Source organism: Microcebus murinus, unplaced genomic scaffold (assembly GCF_040939455.1).
Source record: "Microcebus murinus isolate Inina unplaced genomic scaffold, M.murinus_Inina_mat1.0 scaf031_hap2_Mmur4.0, whole genome shotgun sequence".
NCBI classification, from domain to species: Eukaryota; Metazoa; Chordata; class Mammalia; order Primates; family Cheirogaleidae; genus Microcebus; species Microcebus murinus.
This window is the reverse complement of record NW_027438977.1, coordinates 197,184-219,092: the sequence shown is the minus strand read 5'-3', so window position 1 is coordinate 219,092 and position 21,909 is coordinate 197,184. Positions and strand designations below refer to the sequence as shown.

Sequence of the window (21,909 nt, the reverse complement as noted above, 5' to 3'; positions counted from 1 at the left end):
CCCGGTAGCAGGGCGGCCGCAGCGTCTCGCGCCACCCAACCGTCCGCCGGCCGGCGGCCGTCGCTAAGTGGCCTGCGGGGGACGTGCCCCCACTGTGGGGCGGGCGCCCAGCCTGGTGTCTTCTCTGAGGCCCCGTGGCTGCTTTCCCCCCCCCCCCGCAAGGGGAGAGCCGCGGAGGTGGGGACCGCCTCCTCGTGGGGACGTACACCCAGCTCTCCACGTCGGATTCCGGGGCTCTCTGTCCTGCCAGAAGGCCCAGCTGGCCTGCGGGTCCTTAGAGTGGCAAAAACATCCGAAAACTGAGATTGAGGGTCCGGTGGTTGTCTGCACTTTTGTGCTGGGCACCCCAGGGAGGCCCGGGGGCTGGCTGGACAACGCGGTCTGCTGGGCAGGGGGGGGGGGTTTGGAGGAGCAACTGATGCCCTTTGCACTTTGGGTAGCAAGTGTCTGAGGTGTCTCTGAGCCCTGCGCCATGTCGGGGGTGGGGGGTGGGAGGTCGGGGGGGTGGAGGAGCAGGAGGAGGAGGAGGAGGAGGTGGGAAGGGCCGTGGCCTGCAGTCGTCTTCCCGGGGTGGCTTCTTCCACAGGCTGCTTGGCCTGGGCTCCCTGCACCTGGGCCTTTGGAGGACTGGCCCTGTGCTTGCCAACGCTTCCCCTGCAGGGACCCAGAGCTGGGAGGTTGCATCTCTCAGCCCTGGGTCGGGCAGAGCCCCAGCGGGCCATGCCCACAACCTCTCTCAGCACGGGTCCCGGGTCCCCCAGAAGGCTCCTTTGGGACCAGGATTCTCTTGCGGGTGACTCTTTAAGGTCTGGCCCCTGGATGGAGGGGCACCAGGAGTAGAGGAGCAGGAAGGGGAAGGGGGTGGCCATGCGAGGGGACACTTTCAGGCCAAGTCCCAGCTTCAGCCTGATCCTCCTGGGAACCCCGGGGTGTACGTCACACCTCCTGGTTGTCCCGCTCTGAGACAAGGAGCCGGGCTTCGCATTCCCCCAGCAGCCAGTCGTGGGCTGAGGACACCTGGGGCGTTGGGAACTCCCTGGCTTCTCCTTGGCTTAACATCTGGAGCTGCTTGTGAATCGTGCCGCCACACACACCCGAGTGCAGGTGTCTTCTGCACAGACTGCGGGCCTCGCTCTTCTGAATGCCGCTAGCTCGCCACCCACCCACGGGTGAACCTGGTCAGGGTACTTTCTCTCGGGGGCAGACTCTGATCCTGGCGGGCTACCGGTGTTTCTGTTTGCTCGTTTCTTTCTTCCATTTCGGGAAAGGCTTCCTTACTGGGTGTGGAAATCTCCTATGCCTTTCCTCGCCTATTCTGTCAGCTTTCAAATTCTCTTTCAGTTGCCACCCTCACAGATGGATTAGGAAACTCTTTCCGGTGCACTCATTAGTGAAATGACCTCAATGAAGCTGGAATCCAATATCTAATCGCCGATTTTTAGCGAGTCCACACGCCAGGGTGGTCGGGGTCCAATGCAGCCCCGGCCAGGCCCAGGCCCCTTGGACTGGGCCACAGGAGGACGCAGAGGAGGGTCCCGGCCCCCCCCCCCCCCCCCCGGTCGCGTTGCCGGCAGTTCTCCAAGGGCTTGGGCGTTTTCCAGAGGTAGGAGATGGAGGGGACTGATTTCTTCAGCGCCCCACAAACCACGCCACCCCACCCATGGGACACATCCCTAGAGAGAGAGAGAGAGGCCCCATACACTCGCTCCCCTCCCCCATGCGCTGTGCCCCAGCCCGGGCCCGGGGGAATAGGCGGCAGCCCACCCACAGGGTGGGGGGCCCAGCTGAAAGGGGTTGTCGGGGAGGGCGGCCCCTGCCTGGGGTCAAAGGGCGGGCGATCCGCGCGTGCGCAATCGGCGGCGGCGGGCGTTTGCGGGGCGGCCACGAGCTGGGGGTGGGGGGCGGGTAGGGGAAGGAGGCCAGGCGAGGAGAGGAAGGGGGCTGGAAGGTCTCCACCTTGGCGAGTCCAGCCGTGGAGGCGCATCTTGTGTGAGTGTGAGTGAGTGAGTGTGAGTGTGTGTGTGTGTGTGTTTGTGTGTGTATAGAGAGACAGCCCCCCACCCCGGCCCACCGCTCCCTGCCCGCCCCGCCCCGCCCCGCCTGTCACCCCCGTCCCTCGGAGCCCGCCGGACCCGGCCGGTGAACTCAACAGGCCCGGCCCGGCGCGGGTCAGCGCCGGTGCGGGGCCTGGGGCGGGAGGAGGCGGCGGGGAAGTGCAGAGAGGCTCGGCTTCTTGAGCGGGGCAGGGGCGCCCTCCGCCGTCTAGGGCCACACCACCCTGAACGCGCCCGACCTCGTCTGGTCTGGGAAGCTAAGCAGGGTCGGGCCTGGTTAGTACTTGGATGGGAGACCGCCTGGGAATACCGGGTGCCGTCGGCTTCTTCTTTTTTTTTTTTTTTGTTTTGCCTCCTGTTCTGTCCCCTCTCTGGGAGCGAGGCGGCGGCCCGGGGTGGGGGTCACCCCCACCCTCAGCGCCCGCCGCGGTGCCTGGCGCCCCAGCCCGCACCGTGGGGCCTCCTCTTGTCCCAAGCCGCGACACCGCCGTCACGCGGCAGCATGCGTGGCTTCTGGACTGTCAGGTCTCAGACCAAAGGTCTGCTCTGTGGGAACCGACACGCTGGAGGAAACCTTGAGAGTCTGAGAGGGGAGGGAGTTCCAGAAGAAGGCCAGGATGTCATTTGGAGGGAGTATGTGACCAGAACTCGTCCCGTTGCTTTTGGGGTTCTATGGGCTACACGTAGGAATCTTTGGTGGTGGCACCTGATGTTGGGGGATCCGGAGTCACACCCAGACCTGCTCCACAGGCCTCCTTTTACTTTTCTCTTCGGATTCATTATCTTTAAAAAGTGTCTCTTATCTCTATGATTGCATTTTCTTTTCTCTCTCTTTTCAAGCAGATGATGGGAGTCCAAGTATTAAGGTGACATGTGTTGCCCGTGCCCCCCTCCCCCCTGTGTTCTTATTCATTTACCTCTGATGTCGTTCCAGCGTATTGTGGGGGTACCAATGTTAGGGTCGGGTACGTTGCCCTCTCCCTGCCTCCCCCCTCGGGTCAGAGCCTCAAGTGCGCCCATCCCCCAGTCGGTGCGCACCCACCCCATTCCTAATGGAGGTGTATGCCCATCCCCTCCCCCCACCCGCCCGACACCCACCCGATGAAGGTGATTCCTCTGTGTCCACTTAGGTGTCCATCGGTTCGTACCCATTTGCTGGTGAGCGCGAGCACGTGGTGCTCGTGTGTCCATTCTTGGGCTACCTGGCTTACTGGAACGGGTTCCAGCTCTGGCCAGGAGAACCACGAGAGGTGCCCTCTCACCGCTGCTCCTCCTAGCTGAATAGCACTCCGTGGTGTCCACGCGCCACATTTCATTTACGCACTCGTGGGTCGATGGGCACTCGGGTCGCTTCCAGGTCTTTGCGATTGTGACTTGTGCCCTGACTCTAACCCTAACCCTTACCCAGCCCGTCTCCTCCTCGGCCCCTGCCTGACTGACTCCTTCCCGCCCGGCCTGTCACCGTCCTCTGCCCCTGCCTGACACGCTCCTCCCCGCCCGGGCCGTCACCGTCCTCGGCCCCTGCCTGACGGGGCTCCTCCGTCGCCTGGGCCTTCCAAGGGCTTGGTGTGGACGCTGGTTCCAGGACGCCCTCCCAGGAACCCGGTAGCAGGGCGGCCGCAGCGTCTCGCGCCACCCAACCGTCCGCCGGCCGGCGGCCGTCGCTAAGTGGCCTGCGGGGGACGTGCCCCCACTGTGGGGCGGGCGCCCAGCCTGGTGTCTTCTCTGAGGCCCCGTGGCTGCTTTCCCCCCCCCCCCGCAAGGGGAGAGCCGCGGAGGTGGGGACCGCCTCCTCGTGGGGACGTACACCCAGCTCTCCACGTCGGATTCCGGGGCTCTCTGTCCTGCCAGAAGGCCCAGCTGGCCTGCGGGTCCTTAGAGTGGCAAAAACATCCGAAAACTGAGATTGAGGGTCCGGTGGTTGTCTGCACTTTTGTGCTGGGCACCCCAGGGAGGCCCGGGGGCTGGCTGGACAACGCGGTCTGCTGGGCAGGGGGGGGGGGTTTGGAGGAGCAACTGATGCCCTTTGCACTTTGGGTAGCAAGTGTCTGAGGTGTCTCTGAGCCCTGCGCCATGTCGGGGGTGGGGGGTGGGAGGTCGGGGGGGTGGAGGAGCAGGAGGAGGAGGAGGAGGAGGTGGGAAGGGCCGTGGCCTGCAGTCGTCTTCCCGGGGTGGCTTCTTCCACAGGCTGCTTGGCCTGGGCTCCCTGCACCTGGGCCTTTGGAGGACTGGCCCTGTGCTTGCCAACGCTTCCCCTGCAGGGACCCAGAGCTGGGAGGTTGCATCTCTCAGCCCTGGGTCGGGCAGAGCCCCAGCGGGCCATGCCCACAACCTCTCTCAGCACGGGTCCCCCAGAAGGCTCCTTTGGGACCAGGATTCTCTTGCGGGTGACTCTTTAAGGTCTGGCCCCTGGATGGAGGGGCACCAGGAGTAGAGGAGCAGGAAGGGGAAGGGGGTGGCCATGCGAGGGGACACTTTCAGGCCAAGTCCCAGCTTCAGCCTGATCCTCCTGGGAACCCCGGGGTGTACGTCACACCTCCTGGTTGTCCCGCTCTGAGACAAGGAGCCGGGCTTCGCATTCCCCCAGCAGCCAGTCGTGGGCTGAGGACACCTGGGGCGTTGGGAACTCCCTGGCTTCTCCTTGGCTTAACATCTGGAGCTGCTTGTGAATCGTGCCGCCACACACACCCGAGTGCAGGTGTCTTCTGCACAGACTGCGGGCCTCGCTCTTCTGAATGCCGCTAGCTCGCCACCCACCCACGGGTGAACCTGGTCAGGGTACTTTCTCTCGGGGGCAGACTCTGATCCTGGCGGGCTACCGGTGTTTCTGTTTGCTCGTTTCTTTCTTCCATTTCGGGAAAGGCTTCCTTACTGGGTGTGGAAATCTCCTATGCCTTTCCTTATTCTGTCAGCTTTCAAATTCTCTTTCAGTTGCCACCCTCACAGATGGATTAGGAAACTCTTTCCGGTGCACTCATTAGTGAAATGACCTCAATGAAGCTGGAATCCAATATCTAATCGCCGATTTTTAGCGAGTCCACACGCCAGGGTGGTCGGGGTCCAATGCAGCCCCGGCCAGGCCCAGGCCCCTTGGACTGGGCCACAGGAGGACGCAGAGGAGGGTCCCGGCCCCCCCCCCCCCCCGTCGCGTTGCCGGCAGTTCTCCAAGGGCTTGGGCGTTTTCCAGAGGTAGGAGATGGAGGGGACTGATTTCTTCAGCGCCCCACAAACCACGCCACCCCACCCATGGGACACATCCCTAGAGAGAGAGAGAGACGCCCCATACACTCGCTCCCCTCCCCCATGCGCTGTGCCCCAGCCCGGGCCCGGGGGAATAGGCGGCAGCCCACCCACAGGGTGGGGGGCCCAGCTGAAAGGGGTTGTCGGGGAGGGCGGCCCCTGCCTGGGGTCAAAGGGCGGGCGATCCGCGCGTGCGCAATCCGCGGCGGCGGGCGGCGGCGGGGGCGGCCACGAGCTGGGGGTGGGGGGCGGGTAGGGGAAGGAGGCCAGGCGAGGAGAGGAAGGGGGCTGGAAGGTCTCCACCTTGGCGAGTCCAGCCGTGGAGGCGCATCTTGTGTGAGTGTGAGTGAGTGAGTGTGAGTGTGTGTGTGTGTGTGTTTGTGTGTGTATAGAGAGACAGCCCCCCACCCCGGCCCACCGCTCCCTGCCCGCCCCGCCCCGCCCCGCCTGTCACCCCCGTCCCTCGGAGCCCGCCGGACCCGGCCGGTGAACTCAACAGGCCCGGCCCGGCGCGGGTCAGCGCCGGTGCGGGGCCTGGGGCGGGAGGAGGCGGCGGGGAAGTGCAGAGAGGCTCGGCTTCTTGAGCGGGGCAGGGGCGCCCTCCGCCGTCTAGGGCCACACCACCCTGAACGCGCCCGACCTCGTCTGGTCTGGGAAGCTAAGCAGGGTCGGGCCTGGTTAGTACTTGGATGGGAGACCGCCTGGGAATACCGGGTGCCGTCGGCTTCTTCTTTTTTTTTTTTTTGTTTTGCCTCCTGTTCTGTCCCCTCTCTGGGAGCGAGGCGGCGGCCCGGGGTGGGGGTCACCCCCACCCTCAGCGCCCGCCGCGGTGCCTGGCGCCCCAGCCCGCACCGTGGGGCCTCCTCTTGTCCCAAGCCGCGACACCGCCGTCACGCGGCAGCATGCGTGGCTTCTGGACTGTCAGGTCTCAGACCAAAGGTCTGCTCTGTGGGAACCGACACGCTGGAGGAAACCTTGAGAGTCTGAGAGGGGAGGGAGTTCCAGAAGAAGGCCAGGATGTCATTTGGAGGGAGTATGTGACCAGAACTCGTCCCGTTGCTTTTGGGGTTCTATGGGCTACACGTAGGAATCTTTGGTGGTGGCACCTGATGTTGGGGGATCCGGAGTCACACCCAGACCTGCTCCACAGGCCTCCTTTTACTTTTCTCTTCGGATTCATTATCTTTAAAAAGTGTCTCTTATCTCTATGATTGCATTTTCTTTTCTCTCTCTTTTCAAGCAGATGATGGGAGTCCAAGTATTAAGGTGACATGTGTTGCCCGTGCCCCCCTCCCCCCTGTGTTCTTATTCATTTACCTCTGATGTCGTTCCAGCGTATTGTGGGGGTACCAATGTTAGGGTCGGGTACGTTGCCCTCTCCCTGCCTCCCCCCTCGGGTCAGAGCCTCAAGTGCGCCCATCCCCCAGTCGGTGCGCACCCACCCCATTCCTAATGGAGGTGTATGCCCATCCCCTCCCCCCACCCGCCCGACACCCACCCGATGAAGGTGATTCCTCTGTGTCCACTTAGGTGTCCATCGGTTCGTACCCATTTGCTGGTGAGCGCGAGCACGTGGTGCTCGTGTGTCCATTCTTGGGCTACCTGGCTTACTGGAACGGGTTCCAGCTCTGGCCAGGAGAACCACGAGAGGTGCCCTCTCACCGCTGCTCCTCCTAGCTGAATAGCACTCCGTGGTGTCCACGCGCCACATTTCATTTACGCACTCGTGGGTCGATGGGCACTCGGGTCGCTTCCAGGTCTTTGCGATTGTGACTTGTGCCCTGACTCTAACCCTAACCCTTACCCAGCCCGTCTCCTCCTCGGCCCCTGCCTGACTGACTCCTTCCCGCCCGGCCTGTCACCGTCCTCTGCCCCTGCCTGACACGCTCCTCCCCGCCCGGGCCGTCACCGTCCTCGGCCCCTGCCTGACGGGGCTCCTCCGTCGCCTGGGCCTTCCAAGGGCTTGGTGTGGACGCTGGTTCCAGGACGCCCTCCCAGGAACCCGGTAGCAGGGCGGCCGCAGCGTCTCGCGCCACCCAACCGTCCGCCGGCCGGCGGCCGTCGCTAAGTGGCCTGCGGGGGACGTGCCCCCACTGTGGGGCGGGCGCCCAGCCTGGTGTCTTCTCTGAGGCCCCGTGGCTGCTTTCCCCCCCCCCCCGCAAGGGGAGAGCCGCGGAGGTGGGGACCGCCTCCTCGTGGGGACGTACACCCAGCTCTCCACGTCGGATTCCGGGGCTCTCTGTCCTGCCAGAAGGCCCAGCTGGCCTGCGGGTCCTTAGAGTGGCAAAAACATCCGAAAACTGAGATTGAGGGTCCGGTGGTTGTCTGCACTTTTGTGCTGGGCACCCCAGGGAGGCCCGGGGGCTGGCTGGACAACGCGGTCTGCTGGGCAGGGGGGGGGGGTTTGGAGGAGCAACTGATGCCCTTTGCACTTTGGGTAGCAAGTGTCTGAGGTGTCTCTGAGCCCTGCGCCATGTCGGGGGTGGGGGGTGGGAGGTCGGGGGGGGGGTGGAGGAGCAGGAGGAGGAGGAGGAGGAGGTGGGAAGGGCCGTGGCCTGCAGTCGTCTTCCCGGGGTGGCTTCTTCCACAGGCTGCTTGGCCTGGGCTCCCTGCACCTGGGCCTTTGGAGGACTGGCCCTGTGCTTGCCAACGCTTCCCCTGCAGGGACCCAGAGCTGGGAGGTTGCATCTCTCAGCCCTGGGTCGGGCAGAGCCCCAGCGGGCCATGCCCACAACCTCTCTCAGCACGGGTCCCCCAGAAGGCTCCTTTGGGACCAGGATTCTCTTGCGGGTGACTCTTTAAGGTCTGGCCCCTGGATGGAGGGGCACCAGGAGTAGAGGAGCAGGAAGGGGAAGGGGGTGGCCATGCGAGGGGACACTTTCAGGCCAAGTCCCAGCTTCAGCCTGATCCTCCTGGGAACCCCGGGGTGTACGTCACACCTCCTGGTTGTCCCGCTCTGAGACAAGGAGCCGGGCTTCGCATTCCCCCAGCAGCCAGTCGTGGGCTGAGGACACCTGGGGCGTTGGGAACTCCCTGGCTTCTCCTTGGCTTAACATCTGGAGCTGCTTGTGAATCGTGCCGCCACACACACCCGAGTGCAGGTGTCTTCTGCACAGACTGCGGGCCTCGCTCTTCTGAATGCCGCTAGCTCGCCACCCACCCACGGGTGAACCTGGTCAGGGTACTTTCTCTCGGGGGCAGACTCTGATCCTGGCGGGCTACCGGTGTTTCTGTTTGCTCGTTTCTTTCTTCCATTTCGGGAAAGGCTTCCTTACTGGGTGTGGAAATCTCCTATGCCTTTCCTCGCCTATTCTGTCAGCTTTCAAATTCTCTTTCAGTTGCCACCCTCACAGATGGATTAGGAAACTCTTTCCGGTGCACTCATTAGTGAAATGACCTCAATGAAGCTGGAATCCAATATCTAATCGCCGATTTTTAGCGAGTCCACACGCCAGGGTGGTCGGGGTCCAATGCAGCCCCGGCCAGGCCCAGGCCCCTTGGACTGGGCCACAGGAGGACGCAGAGGAGGGTCCCGGCCCCCCCCCCCCCCCCCGTCGCGTTGCCGGCAGTTCTCCAAGGGCTTGGGCGTTTTCCAGAGGTAGGAGATGGAGGGGACTGATTTCTTCAGCGCCCCACAAACCACGCCACCCCACCCATGGGACACATCCCTAGAGAGAGAGAGAGACGCCCCATACACTCGCTCCCCTCCCCCATGCGCTGTGCCCCAGCCCGGGCCCGGGGGAATAGGCGGCAGCCCACCCACAGGGTGGGGGGCCCAGCTGAAAGGGGTTGTCGGGGAGGGCGGCCCCTGCCTGGGGTCAAAGGGCGGGCGATCCGCGCGTGCGCAATCCGCGGCGGCGGGCGGCGGCGGGGGCGGCCACGAGCTGGGGGTGGGGGGCGGGTAGGGGAAGGAGGCCAGGCGAGGAGAGGAAGGGGGCTGGAAGGTCTCCACCTTGGCGAGTCCAGCCGTGGAGGCGCATCTTGTGTGAGTGTGAGTGAGTGAGTGTGAGTGTGTGTGTGTGTGTGTTTGTGTGTGTATAGAGAGACAGCCCCCCACCCCGGCCCACCGCTCCCTGCCCGCCCCGCCCCGCCCCGCCTGTCACCCCCGTCCCTCGGAGCCCGCCGGACCCGGCCGGTGAACTCAACAGGCCCGGCCCGGCGCGGGTCAGCGCCGGTGCGGGGCCTGGGGCGGGAGGAGGCGGCGGGGAAGTGCAGAGAGGCTCGGCTTCTTGAGCGGGGCAGGGGCGCCCTCCGCCGTCTAGGGCCACACCACCCTGAACGCGCCCGACCTCGTCTGGTCTGGGAAGCTAAGCAGGGTCGGGCCTGGTTAGTACTTGGATGGGAGACCGCCTGGGAATACCGGGTGCCGTCGGCTTCTTCTTTTTTTTTTTTTTGTTTTGCCTCCTGTTCTGTCCCCTCTCTGGGAGCGAGGCGGCGGCCCGGGGTGGGGGTCACCCCCACCCTCAGCGCCCGCCGCGGTGCCTGGCGCCCCAGCCCGCACCGTGGGGCCTCCTCTTGTCCCAAGCCGCGACACCGCCGTCACGCGGCAGCATGCGTGGCTTCTGGACTGTCAGGTCTCAGACCAAAGGTCTGCTCTGTGGGAACCGACACGCTGGAGGAAACCTTGAGAGTCTGAGAGGGGAGGGAGTTCCAGAAGAAGGCCAGGATGTCATTTGGAGGGAGTATGTGACCAGAACTCGTCCCGTTGCTTTTGGGGTTCTATGGGCTACACGTAGGAATCTTTGGTGGTGGCACCTGATGTTGGGGGATCCGGAGTCACACCCAGACCTGCTCCACAGGCCTCCTTTTACTTTTCTCTTCGGATTCATTATCTTTAAAAAGTGTCTCTTATCTCTATGATTGCATTTTCTTTTCTCTCTCTTTTCAAGCAGATGATGGGAGTCCAAGTATTAAGGTGACATGTGTTGCCCGTGCCCCCCTCCCCCCTGTGTTCTTATTCATTTACCTCTGATGTCGTTCCAGCGTATTGTGGGGGTACCAATGTTAGGGTCGGGTACGTTGCCCTCTCCCTGCCTCCCCCCTCGGGTCAGAGCCTCAAGTGCGCCCATCCCCCAGTCGGTGCGCACCCACCCCATTCCTAATGGAGGTGTATGCCCATCCCCTCCCCCCACCCGCCCGACACCCACCCGATGAAGGTGATTCCTCTGTGTCCACTTAGGTGTCCATCGGTTCGTACCCATTTGCTGGTGAGCGCGAGCACGTGGTGCTCGTGTGTCCATTCTTGGGCTACCTGGCTTACTGGAACGGGTTCCAGCTCTGGCCAGGAGAACCACGAGAGGTGCCCTCTCACCGCTGCTCCTCCTAGCTGAATAGCACTCCGTGGTGTCCACGCGCCACATTTCATTTACGCACTCGTGGGTCGATGGGCACTCGGGTCGCTTCCAGGTCTTTGCGATTGTGACTTGTGCCCTGACTCTAACCCTAACCCTTACCCAGCCCGTCTCCTCCTCGGCCCCTGCCTGACTGACTCCTTCCCGCCCGGCCTGTCACCGTCCTCTGCCCCTGCCTGACACGCTCCTCCCCGCCCGGGCCGTCACCGTCCTCGGCCCCTGCCTGACGGGGCTCCTCCGTCGCCTGGGCCTTCCAAGGGCTTGGTGTGGACGCTGGTTCCAGGACGCCCTCCCAGGAACCCGGTAGCAGGGCGGCCGCAGCGTCTCGCGCCACCCAACCGTCCGCCGGCCGGCGGCCGTCGCTAAGTGGCCTGCGGGGGACGTGCCCCCACTGTGGGGCGGGCGCCCAGCCTGGTGTCTTCTCTGAGGCCCCGTGGCTGCTTTCCCCCCCCCCCCGCAAGGGGAGAGCCGCGGAGGTGGGGACCGCCTCCTCGTGGGGACGTACACCCAGCTCTCCACGTCGGATTCCGGGGCTCTCTGTCCTGCCAGAAGGCCCAGCTGGCCTGCGGGTCCTTAGAGTGGCAAAAACATCCGAAAACTGAGATTGAGGGTCCGGTGGTTGTCTGCACTTTTGTGCTGGGCACCCCAGGGAGGCCCGGGGGCTGGCTGGACAACGCGGTCTGCTGGGCAGGGGGGGGGGGTTTGGAGGAGCAACTGATGCCCTTTGCACTTTGGGTAGCAAGTGTCTGAGGTGTCTCTGAGCCCTGCGCCATGTCGGGGGTGGGGGGTGGGAGGTCGGGGGGGTGGAGGAGCAGGAGGAGGAGGAGGAGGAGGTGGGAAGGGCCGTGGCCTGCAGTCGTCTTCCCGGGGTGGCTTCTTCCACAGGCTGCTTGGCCTGGGCTCCCTGCACCTGGGCCTTTGGAGGACTGGCCCTGTGCTTGCCAACGCTTCCCCTGCAGGGACCCAGAGCTGGGAGGTTGCATCTCTCAGCCCTGGGTCGGGCAGAGCCCCAGCGGGCCATGCCCACAACCTCTCTCAGCACGGGTCCCCCAGAAGGCTCCTTTGGGACCAGGATTCTCTTGCGGGTGACTCTTTAAGGTCTGGCCCCTGGATGGAGGGGCACCAGGAGTAGAGGAGCAGGAAGGGGAAGGGGGTGGCCATGCGAGGGGACACTTTCAGGCCAAGTCCCAGCTTCAGCCTGATCCTCCTGGGAACCCCGGGGTGTACGTCACACCTCCTGGTTGTCCCGCTCTGAGACAAGGAGCCGGGCTTCGCATTCCCCCAGCAGCCAGTCGTGGGCTGAGGACACCTGGGGCGTTGGGAACTCCCTGGCTTCTCCTTGGCTTAACATCTGGAGCTGCTTGTGAATCGTGCCGCCACACACACCCGAGTGCAGGTGTCTTCTGCACAGACTGCGGGCCTCGCTCTTCTGAATGCCGCTAGCTCGCCACCCACCCACGGGTGAACCTGGTCAGGGTACTTTCTCTCGGGGGCAGACTCTGATCCTGGCGGGCTACCGGTGTTTCTGTTTGCTCGTTTCTTTCTTCCATTTCGGGAAAGGCTTCCTTACTGGGTGTGGAAATCTCCTATGCCTTTCCTCGCCTATTCTGTCAGCTTTCAAATTCTCTTTCAGTTGCCACCCTCACAGATGGATTAGGAAACTCTTTCCGGTGCACTCATTAGTGAAATGACCTCAATGAAGCTGGAATCCAATATCTAATCGCCGATTTTTAGCGAGTCCACACGCCAGGGTGGTCGGGGTCCAATGCAGCCCCGGCCAGGCCCAGGCCCCTTGGACTGGGCCACAGGAGGACGCAGAGGAGGGTAGGAGGGTCCCGGCCCCCCCCCCCCCCCCGTCGCGTTGCCGGCAGTTCTCCAAGGGCTTGGGCGTTTTCCAGAGGTAGGAGATGGAGGGGACTGATTTCTTCAGCGCCCCACAAACCACGCCACCCCACCCATGGGACACATCCCTAGAGAGAGAGAGAGACGCCCCATACACTCGCTCCCCTCCCCCATGCGCTGTGCCCCAGCCCGGGCCCGGGGGAATAGGCGGCAGCCCACCCACAGGGTGGGGGGCCCAGCTGAAAGGGGTTGTCGGGGAGGGCGGCCCCTGCCTGGGGTCAAAGGGCGGGCGATCCGCGCGTGCGCAATCCGCGGCGGCGGGCGGCGGCGGGGGCGGCCACGAGCTGGGGGTGGGGGGCGGGTAGGGGAAGGAGGCCAGGCGAGGAGAGGAAGGGGGCTGGAAGGTCTCCACCTTGGCGAGTCCAGCCGTGGAGGCGCATCTTGTGTGAGTGTGAGTGAGTGAGTGTGAGTGTGTGTGTGTGTGTGTTTGTGTGTGTATAGAGAGACAGCCCCCCACCCCGGCCCACCGCTCCCTGCCCGCCCCGCCCCGCCCCGCCTGTCACCCCCGTCCCTCGGAGCCCGCCGGACCCGGCCGGTGAACTCAACAGGCCCGGCCCGGCGCGGGTCAGCGCCGGTGCGGGGCCTGGGGCGGGAGGAGGCGGCGGGGAAGTGCAGAGAGGCTCGGCTTCTTGAGCGGGGCAGGGGCGCCCTCCGCCGTCTAGGGCCACACCACCCTGAACGCGCCCGACCTCGTCTGGTCTGGGAAGCTAAGCAGGGTCGGGCCTGGTTAGTACTTGGATGGGAGACCGCCTGGGAATACCGGGTGCCGTCGGCTTCTTCTTTTTTTTTTTTTTGTTTTGCCTCCTGTTCTGTCCCCTCTCTGGGAGCGAGGCGGCGGCCCGGGGTGGGGGTCACCCCCACCCTCAGCGCCCGCCGCGGTGCCTGGCGCCCCAGCCCGCACCGTGGGGCCTCCTCTTGTCCCAAGCCGCGACACCGCCGTCACGCGGCAGCATGCGTGGCTTCTGGACTGTCAGGTCTCAGACCAAAGGTCTGCTCTGTGGGAACCGACACGCTGGAGGAAACCTTGAGAGTCTGAGAGGGGAGGGAGTTCCAGAAGAAGGCCAGGATGTCATTTGGAGGGAGTATGTGACCAGAACTCGTCCCGTTGCTTTTGGGGTTCTATGGGCTACACGTAGGAATCTTTGGTGGTGGCACCTGATGTTGGGGGATCCGGAGTCACACCCAGACCTGCTCCACAGGCCTCCTTTTACTTTTCTCTTCGGATTCATTATCTTTAAAAAGTGTCTCTTATCTCTATGATTGCATTTTCTTTTCTCTCTCTTTTCAAGCAGATGATGGGAGTCCAAGTATTAAGGTGACATGTGTTGCCCGTGCCCCCCTCCCCCCTGTGTTCTTATTCATTTACCTCTGATGTCGTTCCAGCGTATTGTGGGGGTACCAATGTTAGGGTCGGGTACGTTGCCCTCTCCCTGCCTCCCCCCTCGGGTCAGAGCCTCAAGTGCGCCCATCCCCCAGTCGGTGCGCACCCACCCCATTCCTAATGGAGGTGTATGCCCATCCCCTCCCCCCACCCGCCCGACACCCACCCGATGAAGGTGATTCCTCTGTGTCCACTTAGGTGTCCATCGGTTCGTACCCATTTGCTGGTGAGCGCGAGCACGTGGTGCTCGTGTGTCCATTCTTGGGCTACCTGGCTTACTGGAACGGGTTCCAGCTCTGGCCAGGAGAACCACGAGAGGTGCCCTCTCACCGCTGCTCCTCCTAGCTGAATAGCACTCCGTGGTGTCCACGCGCCACATTTCATTTACGCACTCGTGGGTCGATGGGCACTCGGGTCGCTTCCAGGTCTTTGCGATTGTGACTTGTGCCCTGACTCTAACCCTAACCCTTACCCAGCCCGTCTCCTCCTCGGCCCCTGCCTGACTGACTCCTTCCCGCCCGGCCTGTCACCTGTCACCGTCCTCTGCCCCTGCCTGACACGCTCCTCCCCGCCCGGGCCGTCACCGTCCTCGGCCCCTGCCTGACGGGGCTCCTCCGTCGCCTGGGCCTTCCAAGGGCTTGGTGTGGACGCTGGTTCCAGGACGCCCTCCCAGGAACCCGGTAGCAGGGCGGCCGCAGCGTCTCGCGCCACCCAACCGTCCGCCGGCCGGCGGCCGTCGCTAAGTGGCCTGCGGGGGACGTGCCCCCACTGTGGGGCGGGCGCCCAGCCTGGTGTCTTCTCTGAGGCCCCGTGGCTGCTTTCCCCCCCCCCCCGCAAGGGGAGAGCCGCGGAGGTGGGGACCGCCTCCTCGTGGGGACGTACACCCAGCTCTCCACGTCGGATTCCGGGGCTCTCTGTCCTGCCAGAAGGCCCAGCTGGCCTGCGGGTCCTTAGAGTGGCAAAAACATCCGAAAACTGAGATTGAGGGTCCGGTGGTTGTCTGCACTTTTGTGCTGGGCACCCCAGGGAGGCCCGGGGGCTGGCTGGACAACGCGGTCTGCTGGGCAGGGGGGGGGGGTTTGGAGGAGCAACTGATGCCCTTTGCACTTTGGGTAGCAAGTGTCTGAGGTGTCTCTGAGCCCTGCGCCATGTCGGGGGTGGGGGGTGGGAGGTCGGGGGGGGGGTGGAGGAGCAGGAGGAGGAGGAGGAGGAGGTGGGAAGGGCCGTGGCCTGCAGTCGTCTTCCCGGGGTGGCTTCTTCCACAGGCTGCTTGGCCTGGGCTCCCTGCACCTGGGCCTTTGGAGGACTGGCCCTGTGCTTGCCAACGCTTCCCCTGCAGGGACCCAGAGCTGGGAGGTTGCATCTCTCAGCCCTGGGTCGGGCAGAGCCCCAGCGGGCCATGCCCACAACCTCTCTCAGCACGGGTCCCCCAGAAGGCTCCTTTGGGACCAGGATTCTCTTGCGGGTGACTCTTTAAGGTCTGGCCCCTGGATGGAGGGGCACCAGGAGTAGAGGAGCAGGAAGGGGAAGGGGGTGGCCATGCGAGGGGACACTTTCAGGCCAAGTCCCAGCTTCAGCCTGATCCTCCTGGGAACCCCGGGGTGTACGTCACACCTCCTGGTTGTCCCGCTCTGAGACAAGGAGCCGGGCTTCGCATTCCCCCAGCAGCCAGTCGTGGGCTGAGGACACCTGGGGCGTTGGGAACTCCCTGGCTTCTCCTTGGCTTAACATCTGGAGCTGCTTGTGAATCGTGCCGCCACACACACCCGAGTGCAGGTGTCTTCTGCACAGACTGCGGGCCTCGCTCTTCTGAATGCCGCTAGCTCGCCACCCACCCACGGGTGAACCTGGTCAGGGTACTTTCTCTCGGGGGCAGACTCTGATCCTGGCGGGCTACCGGTGTTTCTGTTTGCTCGTTTCTTTCTTCCATTTCGGGAAAGGCTTCCTTACTGGGTGTGGAAATCTCCTATGCCTTTCCTCGCCTATTCTGTCAGCTTTCAAATTCTCTTTCAGTTGCCACCCTCACAGATGGATTAGGAAACTCTTTCCGGTGCACTCATTAGTGAAATGACCTCAATGAAGCTGGAATCCAATATCTAATCGCCGATTTTTAGCGAGTCCACACGCCAGGGTGGTCGGGGTCCAATGCAGCCCCGGCCAGGCCCAGGCCCCTTGGACTGGGCCACAGGAGGACGCAGAGGAGGGTCCCGGCCCCCCCCCCCCCCCCCGTCGCGTTGCCGGCAGTTCTCCAAGGGCTTGGGCGTTTTCCAGAGGTAGGAGATGGAGGGGACTGATTTCTTCAGCGCCCCACAAACCACGCCACCCCACCCATGGGACACATCCCTAGAGAGAGAGAGAGACGCCCCATACACTCGCTCCCCTCCCCCATGCGCTGTGCCCCAGCCCGGGCCCGGGGGAATAGGCGGCAGCCCACCCACAGGGTGGGGGGGGGGCCCAGCTGAAAGGGGTTGTCGGGGAGGGCGGCCCCTGCCTGGGGTCAAAGGGCGGGCGATCCGCGCGTGCGCAATCGGCGGCGGCGGGCGTTTGCGGGGCGGCCACGAGCTGGGGGTGGGGGGCGGGTAGGGGAAGGAGGCCAGGCGAGGAGAGGAAGGGGGCTGGAAGGTCTCCACCTTGGCGAGTCCAGCCGTGGAGGCGCATCTTGTGTGAGTGTGAGTGAGTGAGTGTGAGTGTGTGTGTGTGTGTGTTTGTGTGTGTATAGAGAGACAGCCCCCCACCCCGGCCCACCGCTCCCTGCCCGCCCCGCCCCGCCCCGCCTGTCACCCCCGTCCCTCGGAGCCCGCCGGACCCGGCCGGTGAACTCAACAGGCCCGGCCCGGCGCGGGTCAGCGCCGGTGCGGGGCCTGGGGCGGGAGGAGGCGGCGGGGAAGTGCAGAGAGGCTCGGCTTCTTGAGCGGGGCAGGGGCGCCCTCCGCCGTCTAGGGCCACACCACCCTGAACGCGCCCGACCTCGTCTGGTCTGGGAAGCTAAGCAGGGTCGGGCCTGGTTAGTACTTGGATGGGAGACCGCCTGGGAATACCGGGTGCCGTCGGCTTCTTCTTTTTTTTTTTTTTTGTTTTGCCTCCTGTTCTGTCCCCTCTCTGGGAGCGAGGCGGCGGCCCGGGGTGGGGGTCACCCCCACCCTCAGCGCCCGCCGCGGTGCCTGGCGCCCCAGCCCGCACCGTGGGGCCTCCTCTTGTCCCAAGCCGCGACACCGCCGTCACGCGGCAGCATGCGTGGCTTCTGGACTGTCAGGTCTCAGACCAAAGGTCTGCTCTGTGGGAACCGACACGCTGGAGGAAACCTTGAGAGTCTGAGAGGGGAGGGAGTTCCAGAAGAAGGCCAGGATGTCATTTGGAGGGAGTATGTGACCAGAACTCGTCCCGTTGCTTTTGGGGTTCTATGGGCTACACGTAGGAATCTTTGGTGGTGGCACCTGATGTTGGGGGATCCGGAGTCACACCCAGACCTGCTCCACAGGCCTCCTTTTACTTTTCTCTTCGGATTCATTATCTTTAAAAAGTGTCTCTTATCTCTATGATTGCATTTTCTTTTCTCTCTCTTTTCAAGCAGATGATGGGAGTCCAAGTATTAAGGTGACATGTGTTGCCCGTGCCCCCCTCCCCCCTGTGTTCTTATTCATTTACCTCTGATGTCGTTCCAGCGTATTGTGGGGGTACCAATGTTAGGGTCGGGTACGTTGCCCTCTCCCTGCCTCCCCCCTCGGGTCAGAGCCTCAAGTGCGCCCATCCCCCAGTCGGTGCGCACCCACCCCATTCCTAATGGAGGTGTATGCCCATCCCCTCCCCCCACCCGCCCGACACCCACCCGATGAAGGTGATTCCTCTGTGTCCACTTAGGTGTCCATCGGTTCGTACCCATTTGCTGGTGAGCGCGAGCACGTGGTGCTCGTGTGTCCATTCTTGGGCTACCTGGCTTACTGGAACGGGTTCCAGCTCTGGCCAGGAGAACCACGAGAGGTGCCCTCTCACCGCTGCTCCTCCTAGCTGAATAGCACTCCGTGGTGTCCACGCGCCACATTTCATTTACGCACTCGTGGGTCGATGGGCACTCGGGTCGCTTCCAGGTCTTTGCGATTGTGACTTGTGCCCTGACTCTAACCCTAACCCTTACCCAGCCCGTCTCCTCCTCGGCCCCTGCCTGACTGACTCCTTCCCGCCCGGCCTGTCACCGTCCTCTGCCCCTGCCTGACACGCTCCTCCCCGCCCGGGCCGTCACCGTCCTCGGCCCCTGCCTGACGGGGCTCCTCCGTCGCCTGGGCCTTCCAAGGGCTTGGTGTGGACGCTGGTTCCAGGACGCCCTCCCAGGAACCCGGTAGCAGGGCGGCCGCAGCGTCTCGCGCCACCCAACCGTCCGCCGGCCGGCGGCCGTCGCTAAGTGGCCTGCGGGGGACGTGCCCCCACTGTGGGGCGGGCGCCCAGCCTGGTGTCTTCTCTGAGGCCCCGTGGCTGCTTTCCCCCCCCCCCCGCAAGGGGAGAGCCGCGGAGGTGGGGACCGCCTCCTCGTGGGGACGTACACCCAGCTCTCCACGTCGGATTCCGGGGCTCTCTGTCCTGCCAGAAGGCCCAGCTGGCCTGCGGGTCCTTAGAGTGGCAAAAACATCCGAAAACTGAGATTGAGGGTCCGGTGGTTGTCTGCACTTTTGTGCTGGGCACCCCAGGGAGGCCCGGGGGCTGGCTGGACAACGCGGTCTGCTGGGCAGGGGGGGGGGGTTTGGAGGAGCAACTGATGCCCTTTGCACTTTGGGTAGCAAGTGTCTGAGGTGTCTCTGAGCCCTGCGCCATGTCGGGGGTGGGGGGTGGGAGGTCGGGGGGGTGGAGGAGCAGGAGGAGGAGGAGGAGGAGGTGGGAAGGGCCGTGGCCTGCAGTCGTCTTCCCGGGGTGGCTTCTTCCACAGGCTGCTTGGCCTGGGCTCCCTGCACCTGGGCCTTTGGAGGACTGGCCCTGTGCTTGCCAACGCTTCCCCTGCAGGGACCCAGAGCTGGGAGGTTGCATCTCTCAGCCCTGGGTCGGGCAGAGCCCCAGCGGGCCATGCCCACAACCTCTCTCAGCACGGGTCCCCCAGAAGGCTCCTTTGGGACCAGGATTCTCTTGCGGGTGACTCTTTAAGGTCTGGCCCCTGGATGGAGGGGCACCAGGAGTAGAGGAGCAGGAAGGGGAAGGGGGTGGCCATGCGAGGGGACACTTTCAGGCCAAGTCCCAGCTTCAGCCTGATCCTCCTGGGAACCCCGGGGTGTACGTCACACCTCCTGGTTGTCCCGCTCTGAGACAAGGAGCCGGGCTTCGCATTCCCCCAGCAGCCAGTCGTGGGCTGAGGACACCTGGGGCGTTGGGAACTCCCTGGCTTCTCCTTGGCTTAACATCTGGAGCTGCTTGTGAATCGTGCCGCCACACACACCCGAGTGCAGGTGTCTTCTGCACAGACTGCGGGCCTCGCTCTTCTGAATGCCGCTAGCTCGCCACCCACCCACGGGTGAACCTGGTCAGGGTACTTTCTCTCGGGGGCAGACTCTGATCCTGGCGGGCTACCGGTGTTTCTGTTTGCTCGTTTCTTTCTTCCATTTCGGGAAAGGCTTCCTTACTGGGTGTGGAAATCTGTGTGGAAATCTCCTATGCCTTTCCTCGCCTATTCTGTCAGCTTTCAAATTCTCTTTCAGTTGCCACCCTCACAGATGGATTAGGAAACTCTTTCCGGTGCACTCATTAGTGAAATGACCTCAATGAAGCTGGAATCCAATATCTAATCGCCGATTTTTAGCGAGTCCACACGCCAGGGTGGTCGGGGTCCAATGCAGCCCCGGCCAGGCCCAGGCCCCTTGGACTGGGCCACAGGAGGACGCAGAGGAGGGTCCCGGCCCCCCCCCCCCCCCCCGGTCGCGTTGCCGGCAGTTCTCCAAGGGCTTGGGCGTTTTCCAGAGGTAGGAGATGGAGGGGACTGATTTCTTCAGCGCCCCACAAACCACGCCACCCCACCCATGGGACACATCCCTAGAGAGAGAGAGAGACGCCCCATACACTCGCTCCCCTCCCCCATGCGCTGTGCCCCAGCCCGGGCCCGGGGGAATAGGCGGCAGCCCACCCACAGGGTGGGGGGCCCAGCTGAAAGGGGTTGTCGGGGAGGGCGGCCCCTGCCTGGGGTCAAAGGGCGGGCGATCCGCGCGTGCGCAATCGGCGGCGGCGGGCGGCGGCGGGGGCGGCCACGAGCTGGGGGTGGGGGGCGGGTAGGGGAAGGAGGCCAGGCGAGGAGAGGAAGGGGGCTGGAAGGTCTCCACCTTGGCGAGTCCAGCCGTGGAGGCGCATCTTGTGTGAGTGTGAGTGAGTGAGTGTGAGTGTGTGTGTGTGTGTGTTTGTGTGTGTATAGAGAGACAGCCCCCCACCCCGGCCCACCGCTCCCTGCCCGCCCCGCCCCGCCCCGCCTGTCACCCCCGTCCCTCGGAGCCCGCCGGACCCGGCCGGTGAACTCAACAGGCCCGGCCCGGCGCGGGTCAGCGCCGGTGCGGGGCCTGGGGCGGGAGGAGGCGGCGGGGAAGTGCAGAGAGGCTCGGCTTCTTGAGCGGGGCAGGGGCGCCCTCCGCCGTCTAGGGCCACACCACCCTGAACGCGCCCGACCTCGTCTGGTCTGGGAAGCTAAGCAGGGTCGGGCCTGGTTAGTACTTGGATGGGAGACCGCCTGGGAATACCGGGTGCCGTCGGCTTCTTCTTTTTTTTTTTTTTGTTTTGCCTCCTGTTCTGTCCCCTCTCTGGGAGCGAGGCGGCGGCCCGGGGTGGGGGTCACCCCCACCCTCAGCGCCCGCCGCGGTGCCTGGCGCCCCAGCCCGCACCGTGGGGCCTCCTCTTGTCCCAAGCCGCGACACCGCCGTCACGCGGCAGCATGCGTGGCTTCTGGACTGTCAGGTCTCAGACCAAAGGTCTGCTCTGTGGGAACCGACACGCTGGAGGAAACCTTGAGAGTCTGAGAGGGGAGGGAGTTCCAGAAGAAGGCCAGGATGTCATTTGGAGGGAGTATGTGACCAGAACTCGTCCCGTTGCTTTTGGGGTTCTATGGGCTACACGTAGGAATCTTTGGTGGTGGCACCTGATGTTGGGGGATCCGGAGTCACACCCAGACCTGCTCCACAGGCCTCCTTTTACTTTTCTCTTCGGATTCATTATCTTTAAAAAGTGTCTCTTATCTCTATGATTGCATTTTCTTTTCTCTCTCTTTTCAAGCAGATGATGGGAGTCCAAGTATTAAGGTGACATGTGTTGCCCGTGCCCCCCTCCCCCCTGTGTTCTTATTCATTTACCTCTGATGTCGTTCCAGCGTATTGTGGGGGTACCAATGTTAGGGTCGGGTACGTTGCCCTCTCCCTGCCTCCCCCCTCGGGTCAGAGCCTCAAGTGCGCCCATCCCCCAGTCGGTGCGCACCCACCCCATTCCTAATGGAGGTGTATGCCCATCCCCTCCCCCCACCCGCCCGACACCCACCCGATGAAGGTGATTCCTCTGTGTCCACTTAGGTGTCCATCGGTTCGTACCCATTTGCTGGTGAGCGCGAGCACGTGGTGCTCGTGTGTCCATTCTTGGGCTACCTGGCTTACTGGAACGGGTTCCAGCTCTGGCCAGGAGAACCACGAGAGGTGCCCTCTCACCGCTGCTCCTCCTAGCTGAATAGCACTCCGTGGTGTCCACGCGCCACATTTCATTTACGCACTCGTGGGTCGATGGGCACTCGGGTCGCTTCCAGGTCTTTGCGATTGTGACTTGTGCCCTGACTCTAACCCTAACCCTTACCCAGCCCGTCTCCTCCTCGGCCCCTGCCTGACTGACTCCTTCCCGCCCGGCCTGTCACCTGTCACCGTCCTCTGCCCCTGCCTGACACGCTCCTCCCCGCCCGGGCCGTCACCGTCCTCGGCCCCTGCCTGACGGGGCTCCTCCGTCGCCTGGGCCTTCCAAGGGCTTGGTGTGGACGCTGGTTCCAGGA

General features: G+C 63.9%; 6 non-coding genes across 6 annotated transcripts; all 6 read left to right on the top strand.

Annotated features, from left to right (window-relative positions):
- The first annotated feature begins 2,260 nt into the window (after positions 1–2,260).
- LOC142868413 (5S ribosomal RNA) lies at positions 2,261–2,379 on the top strand. Its single transcript, XR_012917416.1, has one exon. It is a non-coding gene; the product is annotated as a 5S ribosomal RNA (ribosomal RNA).
- Positions 2,380–5,901: 3,522 nt separating this feature from the next.
- Positions 5,902–6,020, top strand: LOC142868412 (5S ribosomal RNA). Its single transcript, XR_012917415.1, has one exon. It is a non-coding gene; the product is annotated as a 5S ribosomal RNA (ribosomal RNA).
- Positions 6,021–9,550: 3,530 nt separating this feature from the next.
- LOC142868411 (5S ribosomal RNA) lies at positions 9,551–9,669 on the top strand. Its single transcript, XR_012917414.1, has one exon. It is a non-coding gene; the product is annotated as a 5S ribosomal RNA (ribosomal RNA).
- Positions 9,670–13,203: 3,534 nt separating this feature from the next.
- Positions 13,204–13,322, top strand: LOC142868410 (5S ribosomal RNA). Its single transcript, XR_012917413.1, has one exon. It is a non-coding gene; the product is annotated as a 5S ribosomal RNA (ribosomal RNA).
- Positions 13,323–16,862: 3,540 nt separating this feature from the next.
- On the top strand, positions 16,863–16,981 carry LOC142868408 (5S ribosomal RNA). Its single transcript, XR_012917411.1, has one exon. It is a non-coding gene; the product is annotated as a 5S ribosomal RNA (ribosomal RNA).
- A 3,541-nt stretch (positions 16,982–20,522) lies between these two features.
- LOC142868407 (5S ribosomal RNA) lies at positions 20,523–20,641 on the top strand. Its single transcript, XR_012917410.1, has one exon. It is a non-coding gene; the product is annotated as a 5S ribosomal RNA (ribosomal RNA).
- Positions 20,642–21,909: the final 1,268 nt, after the last annotated feature.